A 12426-nucleotide genomic window follows, 5' to 3' on the forward strand; every position below is an offset into this window, starting at 1 on the left:
TAAAGCAACTGGTAAGCCATTTTAAGAGTTTTTAATAGATGAAAAATGTCATCCTTGGAATTTGCAATTCAAACAAGTTACATTAAAAATCCTAAACCTTTAATATGAAACACAAAGAACTTCATTTCTTTAAGAGATAAGAATTATTATATAAAGTTATGTGTTACTCCTCTCCCTTTTCAGTTCCTTTGTATCCATTTATACACCCTTTGCTTTCTTTTTTAAAAAGGAACAGCTCTAGTTGCTACTAATACCTAACCAGTCTACAAATAACGTATATGATCTAAGTCAGTCGAGATGATCGCTAACCCCAGGATTTCATTAGAGACCTAATTTAGTAACTTGGGAAACAGTTCAGTTCCAGTTAGGTCTGACTCAGAATCCTAGTTCAGTCATCAAAACCATTGCGACTCTTACTGTCTTTCAGTGGAAACTGAAACTCTCTTAGGGCCCTTCCACACTGCCATAGATTCTAGTGTGTTTATGGCCCAGTTTACCTGTCCGAATGCATCTTCCTTTACGAAGCACTGCGAAGATTAAGATCTTCTGGGGAGGCCCTGCTTTGGTCCTGCCATGGTTCCAGGCATGTTTGGCAGGGACAAGAGACAGGGCCTTCTCAATGATTTCCCCTTGGCTATGGAACTCCCTCCCTGGTGAGATTAGATCAGCCCCCTCCCTCCTGTCTTTCAGAACGATGGTAAAGACCTGGCTGTGATACCAAGCCTTTGGGGCAGTGCAATGAGGCAATAATAGGAAACCTACTCTGCTGACTAGAGTATAAGTAGATATAACTTATTTTAATGTTTGTGTATATTTATAATTATTTTATGTCCCAGCATGGAGTGTTTGCCTTATATATGTTGTGCTCTGCCCTGAGTCCCCTTTGGGTTGAGAAGGGTGGAATATAAATGTTATTAATTAATTAATTAATAGTTCAACGCAGATAATGTAGGATTTTATTCAGCTGTGCGGAAGGGCCCTGAGGGCCCTTTTACACTGCCATATAATCCAGAATATCAAGGCAGATAATCCATATTATCTGCTTTGAACTGCATTATCTGAGTCTATAATGCCATATAATCCAGTTCAGAGCAGATCATGTGGATTTTATTCAGCTGTGTAGAAAAGGCCAGAGATATTGATTGAAAAATTATAGCAAAATATGCTGCAGGATGTCCCACAAAAACAAAGCTTTTGCAGTTGGATACACATTTTCCATGTTTTTTTAACTGAATCAATTAGGAAATTACATTTATAACCCAGGAACAAAAAATGTGTTACATGGTTTAATCAGTGAGCAGTGAAAAGCTTATGACCTTCCAAAACTCACATTCCAACAGTTGTGAACCTATTTTTTGGATACAAAGGTTCTGTCTTTGTGTGTGTGTGTGTCAGGAGTGCCTTGAGAAATTGCAAGTCACTTCTGGTATAAGAGAATTGTCTGTCTGCAAGGACATTGCCCAGGGTTCTATTCTAAAATGCCAGAGATACAAAAATAAGCAAGATGCAAAACTGCTCAACCTTAAACTAGTTTTCAGGGCAAAGCTGTGACGGAATGAAAAATCACACACTGCCTTGTGCCACGCAGGTGAACAATAAAGAACAAGTGGTTCATTCTTCTTAAACCCAGAACAACAAAGATGTAATAAGTTGCACCAACTCACATAATGTCCTATTATGAGAGATTGAAAATAGTCTTTCCTTTGTCCTGTGGATAAATTCTTTCCAGCAACTCATGATGCAAGAGCACACTTCAAACTCTTGTGTATCTCTCCCTTGCTTCTGTCTTTCAACTGTCTCACCTGCTTAGCTTAAGCCTGTACAAAATTGCAACAATATCAAAAACTCCCAGGCTTAACAGCTCTCCACACATGGCTCAACCAATCAGCTTTATAGATCTTATTTTTGACGCGCACACATTAACTGATTTCTTACATATAACAAATGCTAATTTAGGCTCTTTCTACACTGCCTTATAATGCAGATTATCAAAGCAGACAATCCACATGATCTATTTGAAATTGCTCATGAGTCCACACTGCCATATAATCCGGTTTTAATGCAGATCATTTGGATTTTATAGGTTAAAAGGTAGGTAAAGGTTTTCCCCTGACATTAAGTCTGGTCGTGTCCGATTCTGGGAATTGCTGCTTACCTCCATTTCTAAGCCAAAAAGCCGGCATTGTCCGTGGACACCTCCAAAATCATGTGGCTGGCATGACTGCATGGAGCGCCGTTACCTTCCTGCCGGAGCGGTACCTATTGATCTACTCACGTTTGTATGTTTTTGAAGTGCTAGGTTGGCAGAAGCTGGGGCTAACATCAGGAGCTCACCCCACTCAGATTCGAAACAAGTTCCACAGCTCAGCGGTTTAACCCTCTGCGCCACCAGGGACTACCTGGATTTGATTTGATTTTTAATAATATTCATTAAAACATTCGTTATACATCACTTGTTATACTGCAGACACACAATATTCAATATTTAATACAATACTACAATACATTTTTGCATCTACTCTTATTTTCACCATATATATATATATATATATATATATATATATATATATATATATATATATATATATAAAAATAAAATCCCATACCACCGTGCTCCCCCCCCCCCCCGAGCCATTTCTTTTATACATCATCTGTCCAAAATTTCATTTCCTTTTGTGGAGGTAATTTTCTATCCTTTTTAAATCCTCTTTCAGTAAATTTTCTCCATACATCATCAAAATCATTTTGTTTCCATCTCCCTCTTTTAACTTTTAATTTACATGTCAGCTTATCATTGATTGCCAATTTCCATACTTTCTTATACCACTCTTCTGTTTGTATATTTATTCCCCTTTTCCAGTTTCTTGCTATCAGCAGTCTTGCTATTGTTAATAAATTTGATATTGCATCTTTTTCTTCTTTTTTTTCAACTATTTATTGTTATACAAAGATCATAAAGCTATACTAGGGCTTCTTTCTATCTTAATATTCATTATATCTTCTATCCCTTTATTTTCCCCCAAAATTCACTTACATATTTACATTGCCACTACATATGTATATATGTGCCCACTTCTTGGCATTCTCTCCAACAATTTTTTGAATTTTTGTTGTCGAAGGCTTTCATGGTCGGAATCACAGGGTTGTTGTGTGTTTTCCGGGCTGTATGGGCATGCTCCAGAAGCATTATCTCCTGATATTTGCTTTGCTAGTGCTTTTGGTGCACAAAGGCAGAAGGAGGTTGGACTAAATGGCCCATGGGGTTTCTTCCAACCCTCTTTATTATTATCATGATTATGATTAATATTGAGGCTTTATTTATTCCTTTTTTTTAACTTGAAAATAAGATATGTGTGCAGTGTGCACTGCATAGGATTTTTTCATTAAAAAAAACTATAGTCTGGCCCTCCAATGGTCTGAGGGAACGTGAACTGGCCCCCTGTTTAAAAAGTTTGGGGACCTGTTTTACATATTTAATTTCCAACAATGTTGTTACTTTACGTTCATTTTACGCAATTCTATATTTGTAATTTATTTGTTAGTAGCCAATGTTTTTGTAGTCAGTGTTTTCAATACATTGTGATGTTTTGGTGCTAAATTCGTAAATTACTACATAACATTACAGTGTACTGAACTGCTTTTTTTCAATTTGTTGTAAAACATGATGTTTTGGCGCTTAATTTGTAGAATCATAACGTAATTTGATGTTTAATAGGCTTTTCCTTAATCCCTCCTTACTATCCACCATTTTCGCTTACCCAACGTTCTGCTGGCCCGTTTATGTTGGATAAGTGAGACTCTACTGTATTTGCAATTTTTATTGTCGTTAAATACCATTTCCATATCAACTTATAATAATTTCCCCTAACCCGTATCGATCAATTTTTCATATGTCTCTGTCTCCATAACTGTGACCACTCCATTTTGTTTATTTTCATCCCTAAATCCTCCTCCCTGGATTTTAACAGTGGCGCAGCGTGTTAAAGCACTGAGCTGCTAAACTTGCAGACCTAGAGGTCGCAGGTTCAAATCCAGGGGGCGGAGTGAGCACCCGCTGTTAGCCCCAGCTTCTGCCAACCTAGCAGTTCGCAAACATGCCAATGTGAGTAGATTAATAGGTACCGCTCCGGTGAGAAGGTAATGGCGCTCTGTGCAGTCATGCTGGACACATGACCTTGGAGGTGTCTACGGACAACGCCGGCTCTTCAGCTTATTAATGGAGATGAGCACCAACCCCGAGAGCCGGACACGACTAGTCTTAATGTCAGGGGAAAACCTTTACCTTACATATAGAAGGGGCCCTTTTGTGTCTTTGTTGCTGTCTGCCTTCAAGTCTTTTCCAACTTCTGGGAACCCTAAGGCTTTGGAGTTTTTCAGCATGGGGTTGGTTTTCCTGACAGCATTATGCCAGATTGCACTATCTAAGTACAGTATATGGCGGCTTCAAAGACCAGAAGGAGCCTCAAAGCGACCCTCTTTCATGGGTTTCCCTTCAGGCCTCCCCCCTCCCCAGGCTGCTTTGAGTGACAGCCCCTGAGCTCTGGCGACAGCTGTGAGCGCCTGCGCCCGCCTGTCTGCCGCCATGGCCGTGGCCCGTCTCCTCCGCGCCTTCTCCCCGCTGCCAGCGGCGCCCCGCGTCCTGAGGAAGGCCCTCAGCTCCGGCGGTGCGTAAAGGCGGGAAAGAAGAAGGGAGGGATGGGCTGGCAGAAGCCGGGCGCTGTCTCATGGTCCTTGGCGTCATGAGAGGGACTGAGGGAACTCAGCTTGGGAGCCTCGCAGGGAAGTGCCGAGAGGAGGGCTTGGGCGCTCAAGGGCGCAGGCAGGCCGGCCGACCTTGCAGCGCCCCTTTCTCCTACAGGGCAGGAGAGAGAGAGAGAGAGAGCTTCGCTTTGTGACGTCAGCAAGGGCGCATCCTATAGGACAGTGGTTCTCAACCTTCCTAATGTGGAGCCCCTGGTGGCGCAGTGGGTTAAACCCTTGTGCTAGCAGGACTCATGACTTGAAGGTTGGGTTGCTGACCTGAAGGTTGCCAGTTCGAATCCAACCCCGGGAGAGAGCACATGAGCTCCCTCTATGAGCTCCATGCGCCTCCCATAAGGATCGTCCTCTATGAATGCATCTTCCCCTATGAACCCACATGGATTCCTCCACTCGGTCCCACCTCCGTCTCAAGTGTGGTTGGTGGGAACGAGAGCGAGGCCTTCTCGATGGCGGCCCCCAGGCTCTGGAACCCCCTCCCAAAGGAGATTAGATTAGCTTCAACCCTGGATTCATTCCACAAGAGTCTGAAAATGAGGATGTTCACAGGTGCCTTCTCCTAACTGATAATTAATTGTCCATGCGCTTTACCTAGGCCTTGGCCATTCCATGCACTTTATTACCCTTAGTCGTTCCCATCCCTGGAAACTTTCAGGTTTCCATTTCCCCTTAAAATGGCCCGTGTTCCATGGTGCTTGACTACTGATTGGGATTACTGTCTATGTTTTAAGTTATTTTAATTTTTATAAGATGTGTTATTATACTGTGATTTTATTGAGTTACAGTTTTTATTAATGTAATACTGTTTTTGGCTTGTCCCAGTATAAGCTGCCTCAAGTCCTTCAGGAGATGAAGTGTATAAATAAAGTTATTATTATTATTATTATTATTATTATTATTATTATTATTATTATACAGTAGAGTCTCACTTATCCAATCTAAACGGGCCAGCAGAAGCTTGGATAAGCGAATATCTTGGATAATAAGGAGGGATTAAGGAAAAGCCTATTAAACATCAAATTAGGTTATGATTTTACAAATTAAGCATCAAAACATATTATACAACAAATTTGACAGAAAAAGTAGTTCAATACACAGTAATGTTATGTTTTAATTACTGTATTTATTACTTTAGCACCAAAATATCACGATATATTGAAAACATTGACTATAAAAATGGCTTGTATAATCCAGAGGCTTGGATAAGCGAGGCTTGGATTAGTGAGACTCTACTGTATTATTATTTTTAAAACATCAAAATATCTGGGCATCCCCTGAGCAACGTCCTTGCAGACGGCCAATTCTCTCACACTAGAAGTGACTTGCAGTTTCTCAAGTTGCTCCTGACACACACAAAAACCCTTCCTAATGCTGCAAACTCCTTAATACAGTTCCTCATGTTGTGGTGACCCCCAACCATAAATTTATTTTCATTGCTACTTTATATTGTAATTTTGCTACTGTTATGAATCCTAGTGTAAATACTTGATATGCAGGATGTATTTTCATTCATTGGACCAAATTTGACACAAATACCCGATACACCAATTTGAATACTAGTGGGGTTGGCGGTGGGTTGATTTTGTCATTTGGGAGTTGTAGTTGCGGGGATTTATCATTCACCTACAATCAAAGAGCATTCTGAACTCCGCCAACGATGAAATTGAATCAAACTTGGCACACAGAACTCTCATGACCAACAGAAAATACTGGGTTTGGTGGGCATTGATCTTGAGTTTGGGAGTTGTAGTTCACCTACATCCAGAGAGCACTGTGGACTCAAACAATGATGGATCTGGACCAAAGTTGGCACGAATACTCAATATGCCCAAATGTGAAAACTGGTGGAGTTTGGAAAAAATAGACATTGACCTTTGGGAGTTGTAGTTGCTAGGATTTATTGTTGATCTACAATCAAAGAGCTCCTTGAACCTCACCAACGATAGAATTGGGCAAATTGGGCTTTTGGTGGGAGATTCGCCATCTGTTTCCAAAAACGAGGAGAAAGATAGAAAGATCTGCCAAAGGTGTTCCTAAGACCATCAGAAATACCCCCCCCCCCCAAGGGCTCCCGACCCCCAGGTTGAGAAGCGCTGCTTTAACCATTAGTTTCAAGAGTTGAAGATGCCTTATCACTACATAGGATTTGTTGGTCTATTACATTTATGTTTTTGTCTTGTTCTTTTCAGGAATCCCTACTGATGAAGAGCAGGCTACTGGGCTTGAAAGGAAAACTAGCCATGAAGAGAGGGGAAGTATGTCTGTAGCTGTTCACCAACTAAACCAACAGGCCCAACAATTTCTAGAATGGCTACACATTAAATACAGCTAGCAATAAGCCCACAGGCTCCTGCAGGAAGGTGACAAAATGTTACAGCTTCAGTCAATTGGGTTCAAAGGTCTGTCAAAAGAGGGTATTATTATAAGACAATTGAAATGAGAGATACAGTAGAGCCCCAGTTATCTGATATAAACGGGCCAGCCCGATCTCGGATGATGGAATGGCTCGGATAGGGCGACGGCTCACCAAGGGATGTCTCTCTGGATCTCCCTTGGCCAGGCCTTTGCTGGAGGAAAGAATTTCCTCCAACAATGGCCTGGCTGAGGAAAACCCGCGGCATGCTCATGTCCCTCCAAGAAACATGGAGCATGCCGCGGGTTTTCCTCGGCCAGGCCATTGCTGGAGGAAACTTTCCTCCAGCAAGGGCCTGGCCGAGGGAGATCTGGAGAGACGTCCCTCGGCGAGACCTCGCCCCTTGGAAGGAGCTTACGAGCGCTGCTGTTCAGCAGCACTCATGGGCTGCTTCCCAAGGGGCAAGGGCTCAGCCGAGGGAAGCAGGCCACAAGCAGCGATCGCGGCCCGCTTCCGGGATGCTTCCTCCTCCCTCTCCCTCTCGTGAGCTCCCTTCGCGCGAGAGGAGAGGAAGAGGCGGGGCGATTGCTCCTCCCTCTCCCTCTTCTCCCTTCGCTCGCGAGAGGGAGAGGGAGAGGTGCCCCGGCGGTGCCTCGGATAATACAGAGCCTCGGTTAACCGGAGCTCGGTTAAATGGGGCTCTACTGTACTAGGAAAATTAAAGTTGCATTATCGAACATAAGAGTTGCAGGAAACATTCTCATAGGCTGAATCTACACTGTCTTATAAAATCCAGATTATTTGTTTTGAACTGGATTATATGGCAGTGTAGACCCATTGAATCCAGTTCATAGCAAATAATGTGGATTATCTGATTTGATAATCTGGATTATATGGCAGTGTAGCTCCAGCCACAGTCTCTCTTTACTTTACGCACTCTTTACTTGCTTTGCCAGGTGATGCCCCTTCTACACTGCCATATAATCCAGATTATCAAATCAGATAATCCACATTATTTGCTATGAACTGGATTCAATGGGTCTACACTGCCATATAATCCCATTCAAAGCAGATAATCTGGAATTTATATGGCAGTGTAGAAGGGGCCTAAAAGGTACAGTGAAGCTTCCGCACCGTTCTGCACTTGACTGGATGGAAATATCCGTTTTACATGTCTTTTCTCTCTCTACTGCTTTCCATCTGGGATCTATTTTTCCCATTCAGATAAATTAACTGCATTTTTAATTTTTTTAAATGATTTTAGAATTTTTTTGTTGTTGGTGGTGAAACGCCAATACACATACTGGTAGGTGTTGGGAATGGAAGAGCCGTTAAGCTCTAATTACCCTCTTTTATGAGGTAAATTCCCATTAAAATAGCAGAGTAAAGAATTGCAGCAGCGTGAGACTTACACAGGTGTGAATTTGGAAGGCCTCTGTGTATTCAGGAAGGCAAAGGGATGCAAAGTTAGCTTTAAAGTTTCAAAGCATTTATTGAGGTAAAAAGAAATCCATTGATGGATAGAAAAGGTTAGGACCTAACTAGCTAATCTATCCTGTTCTAATACACATAGCCGGATTAAAATAACAAAGCTCTAGATAAGCTACATCTTGACTAATAGAGGACAGATGTGCGTCCTCTCTGGAACAAAGCAGGAAGCTGGAATGGCAACCAGCCTCGTGGGTCGCCTCTTCTCTAGGGCCATAAACATTCCAAAGGACCAATTTGGGGAAGTTACGTCAAAGCCCTAGGAGAGATCACATTTCTAAAAACATCAAAGGGTGGGCTGACCTAAATAGGACGGGAAGCAGGAAACAATGGTGAATCCTATCTAGGCATGCTTTGAAAACAGGGAAAGGATTCCCTCAATCTAACTCTATCATTTATCTGACTACATCTAGACTTGAGTAGTCCAGGATGAATCCCAACAATAGGGCCCTTGTACGCTGCCATATAAAATCCAGATCATCTGCTTTGAACTGGATTATATGGCAGTGTAGACCAGACATGAGCAAACTTTGGCCCTCTAGATATTTTGGACTTCAACTCCGGGCTTTAGCACAGCTAGTTAATCAGCAAGCTGCAATAAATCTTACCAACCGGGAAGGTGGAGAGTTCGAAGCCTGGATCAGGGTGAGCTCTTGACCTTTAGCTGAGCTTCTTCCTACCTAGCAGTTTGATAACAAATGTGAGTAGATAAATAGGAACCACATTAAATGTTTGCTGTATATGTGTTCTGTGATCCGCCCTCAGTTCCCTTCGGGGTGAAAAGGTAACGGCGCTCCATGCAGTCATGCTGGACACATGACCTTGGAGGTGTCTACAGACAATGCCAGCTCTTTGGCTTAAAAATGGAGATGAGTACCAACTCCCAGAGTCAGACACAACTAGACTTAACGTCAGGGGAAAACCTTTACCTATCTTAAAGAACAGAAAAGCTGTGCAATTATTTTTAATTGTTAGCTCCAGGTACACTCAATCAGGAGGCAGCTTGGAGTTATTATCATGCTATGGGACATTTTTATCACAGTGTATCTTATGGCATCAACATGTCTTAAGTCAACTATGATCCTCATTCAGTATTTCCAGATTTTCCTACCACATGCTACTTCTTAGTCATGCAATATAGGAATGAACGCATCAGACTATTGCTAATATCTGTGTATCATAAAACATTCTTGATAATGGCTTCCTGCTAACACTGCTCTTGGTTCTGTATAAAGGACCCATACAGCATGTTCAGACCCAAGAGATATTCAGGAACCAAAGAAGATCCTCACATTGTTCCATCGATTGTTGACAAGAGACTAGTAGGTTGCATCTGTAAGTATTAATAGTTTGTCTTCATAATTTACACACTGCAGAGTTTAATTTTGTAAAATGAAAAGCCTGTTAAATACACGTAGCAAAGACTTTGATAATCTAATTATATAGCAGTGCAGAAGAGACCAATGAAATGATGTTAGAAGTATACCCAAACGTCCTATTCTTTGTCTTGGTTCTCTTTGGAACAGCTTGTGAGTCTTACAATTTGGGCAAAAGTCAAGCCTTATGCAGCCTAAGGGCCCTTCCAGACAGGCCCTATATCTCAGGATCTGATCCCAAGTTTTCTGCTTTAAACTGGATTATACGAGTCTGCACTGCCAGATAATCTGGGATAAACAGAAAACCTGGGATCAGATCCTGGGATATAGGGCAACAATGTTTTAACTTGAAGTACCAGTGCAGGAGCAGGTGAAAATTAGTACAGAGCCATTATCTTTCCCAGGCTATTTTATCCCAGCAAGCGTTACTTCTGGTTACAAACTAAAAGTGCTACTGAGAATAACACCATGTAACAAAATTTGAAAAATGTTCTGTTCTTGGTTTGAAAAGTGTTATTTCCTATTTAATTTGAAAGTACAGTAGAGTCTCACTTGTCCAACATAAACGGGCCGGCAGAACGTTGGCTAAGCAAATATGTTGGATAATAAAGTAGAGTTAAGGAAAGGCCTATTAAACATCAAATTAGGTTATGATTTTACAAATGAAGCACCAAAACACATCATGTTATACAACAAATTTGACAGAAAAAGTAGTTCAATATGCAGTAATTCTATGTAGTAATTACTGTATTTACGAATTTAGCACCAAAATATCACGATGTATTGAAAACATTGACTACAAAAATGCGTTGGATAATCCAGAACGTTGGATAAGTGAATGTTGGATAAGTGAGACTCTACTGTAATTGTTATACTCCAGAAACTCCGTTTTTATGGCTGCCACAAACTATGTTGAATTCATTGAGACATTATGAGATATTCATTGAAAAACTATAGAAAAATGTGCTGCAGGATGTCACGTGAAAACAAAGTTTTTGCAATTGAATAAACCTTTTTCATGTTTTTATGAAAGAACCAATTAGGAAATGATAATTTAAAACCCAAACACAAAAAATGTGTTACATGGTGTAATCAGTGCGCAGTGAAGAACTTAAGGCCTTCAAAATTTCACATCCCAACAATTGGGAACCTTTTTTTCTGGATACAACAGTTTTGTCCAAAAATGTTAGAGATACAAAAAAAAAAATAAGCAAAAGTGCTCAACCTAAGACTTTAAAAAGGCCAGTTTTCAGGGCAAGCGTAATTGTTTTTCTTAATGTGTTTGTTGTCTGCCTTCAAGTCATTTCCAACTTCTGGGAACTCAAAGGCTTGGGGTTTTCAAAAAGCATGGGGTTTTCTTGGCAACTTTATACCAGAGGGAAGATTGCTTTTGCTTCTGAAGCTGCGAGTGTGTCACCCTGTAAGTTTCCATGGCCAAGCACAGATTCAAATTCCAGTCTCCAGAGTCATAGCCCAATGCTGTACACTTCTACACTACACTGGCTCCTTTCATTATCCTACAAAACGAAAAATATTTTCAAATCTAACCGGCTTTTCTATACCAATGCTACACTAATTCTAAAATCTAAATTCTGAAGGACATAACTGTTTTGGCTTTTGCAGGTGAGGAAGATAACTCTGCTGTTATTTGGTTCTGGGTACACAAAGGAGACAGCCACCGTTGCCCCCAGTGTGGATCTTACTACAAGTTAACTCATCATGAACTCCCCTAGTGAGGAGACCTATGGGGGGAAGAACACATTTTGGTTTTCTGTTAAGTTGTAGACTTAATAAAAATATATGCCTGTAATTACATCCAATTTGGTCAGATCACTTGCATTTAAAGATCAAAGAACAATCACAAGATAAATATGTGTAAGACACCCTAGTTTTCCAGTCAAGTTAAACCAGCCACAGTGACCTGGTTTTGATACCATCTGGAAGATACCACAAGACTGATTCAAATTTAAAATCACATATTCAACCTTCTGATACTATTTGTTATAAACTGGTCTGATGATACGTAATGTACACTTAGTCTATGACACCTTTAAAGCTCACCAATTCCCATCTACTTCCAAGTGTGATCAGGAAGATATGCCTCTGCCCACATAACACACACACTTTATCTACATTTTAATCTTGTATTTCTGTTAGGCCCCTTCTACACTGCCATATAATCCATATTACCAAAGCAGATAATCTGGATTTTATATGGCAGTGTAGAAGGGGCCTTAGTCAACTATTACTTTTTTTTAAAATCCCTTGAGTTTAACCAGGGCTTTTCTAGTTTAAATAATCTGTAATGATGAGAAGCAGGAAGATTTAAATTGCAATATAATTGTGGAATTGATCTTACGAATTTGCATTTATATAAAAACAAGGTAACTAAAGTACTATGCTGTGTTTTTTCCTGTAAGATTATTTCTGCTTAAACCTTTGGTTATAAAT

At 40.8% G+C, this 12426-nt stretch overlaps 1 non-coding gene across 1 annotated transcript; it reads left to right on the plus strand.

The window, feature by feature from the left end:
• The first annotated feature begins 4506 nt into the window (after positions 1–4506).
• On the plus strand, positions 4507–11638 carry LOC100564205 (uncharacterized). Its single transcript, XR_010004625.1, has 4 exons — positions 4507–4664; positions 6948–7013; positions 9835–9934; positions 11599–11638. It is a non-coding gene; the product is annotated as an uncharacterized LOC100564205 (transcript).
• The last annotated feature ends 788 nt before the right edge of the window (positions 11639–12426 follow it).

Source organism: Anolis carolinensis, chromosome 3 (assembly GCF_035594765.1).
Source record: "Anolis carolinensis isolate JA03-04 chromosome 3, rAnoCar3.1.pri, whole genome shotgun sequence".
Taxonomy (NCBI): domain Eukaryota; kingdom Metazoa; phylum Chordata; class Lepidosauria; order Squamata; family Dactyloidae; genus Anolis; species Anolis carolinensis.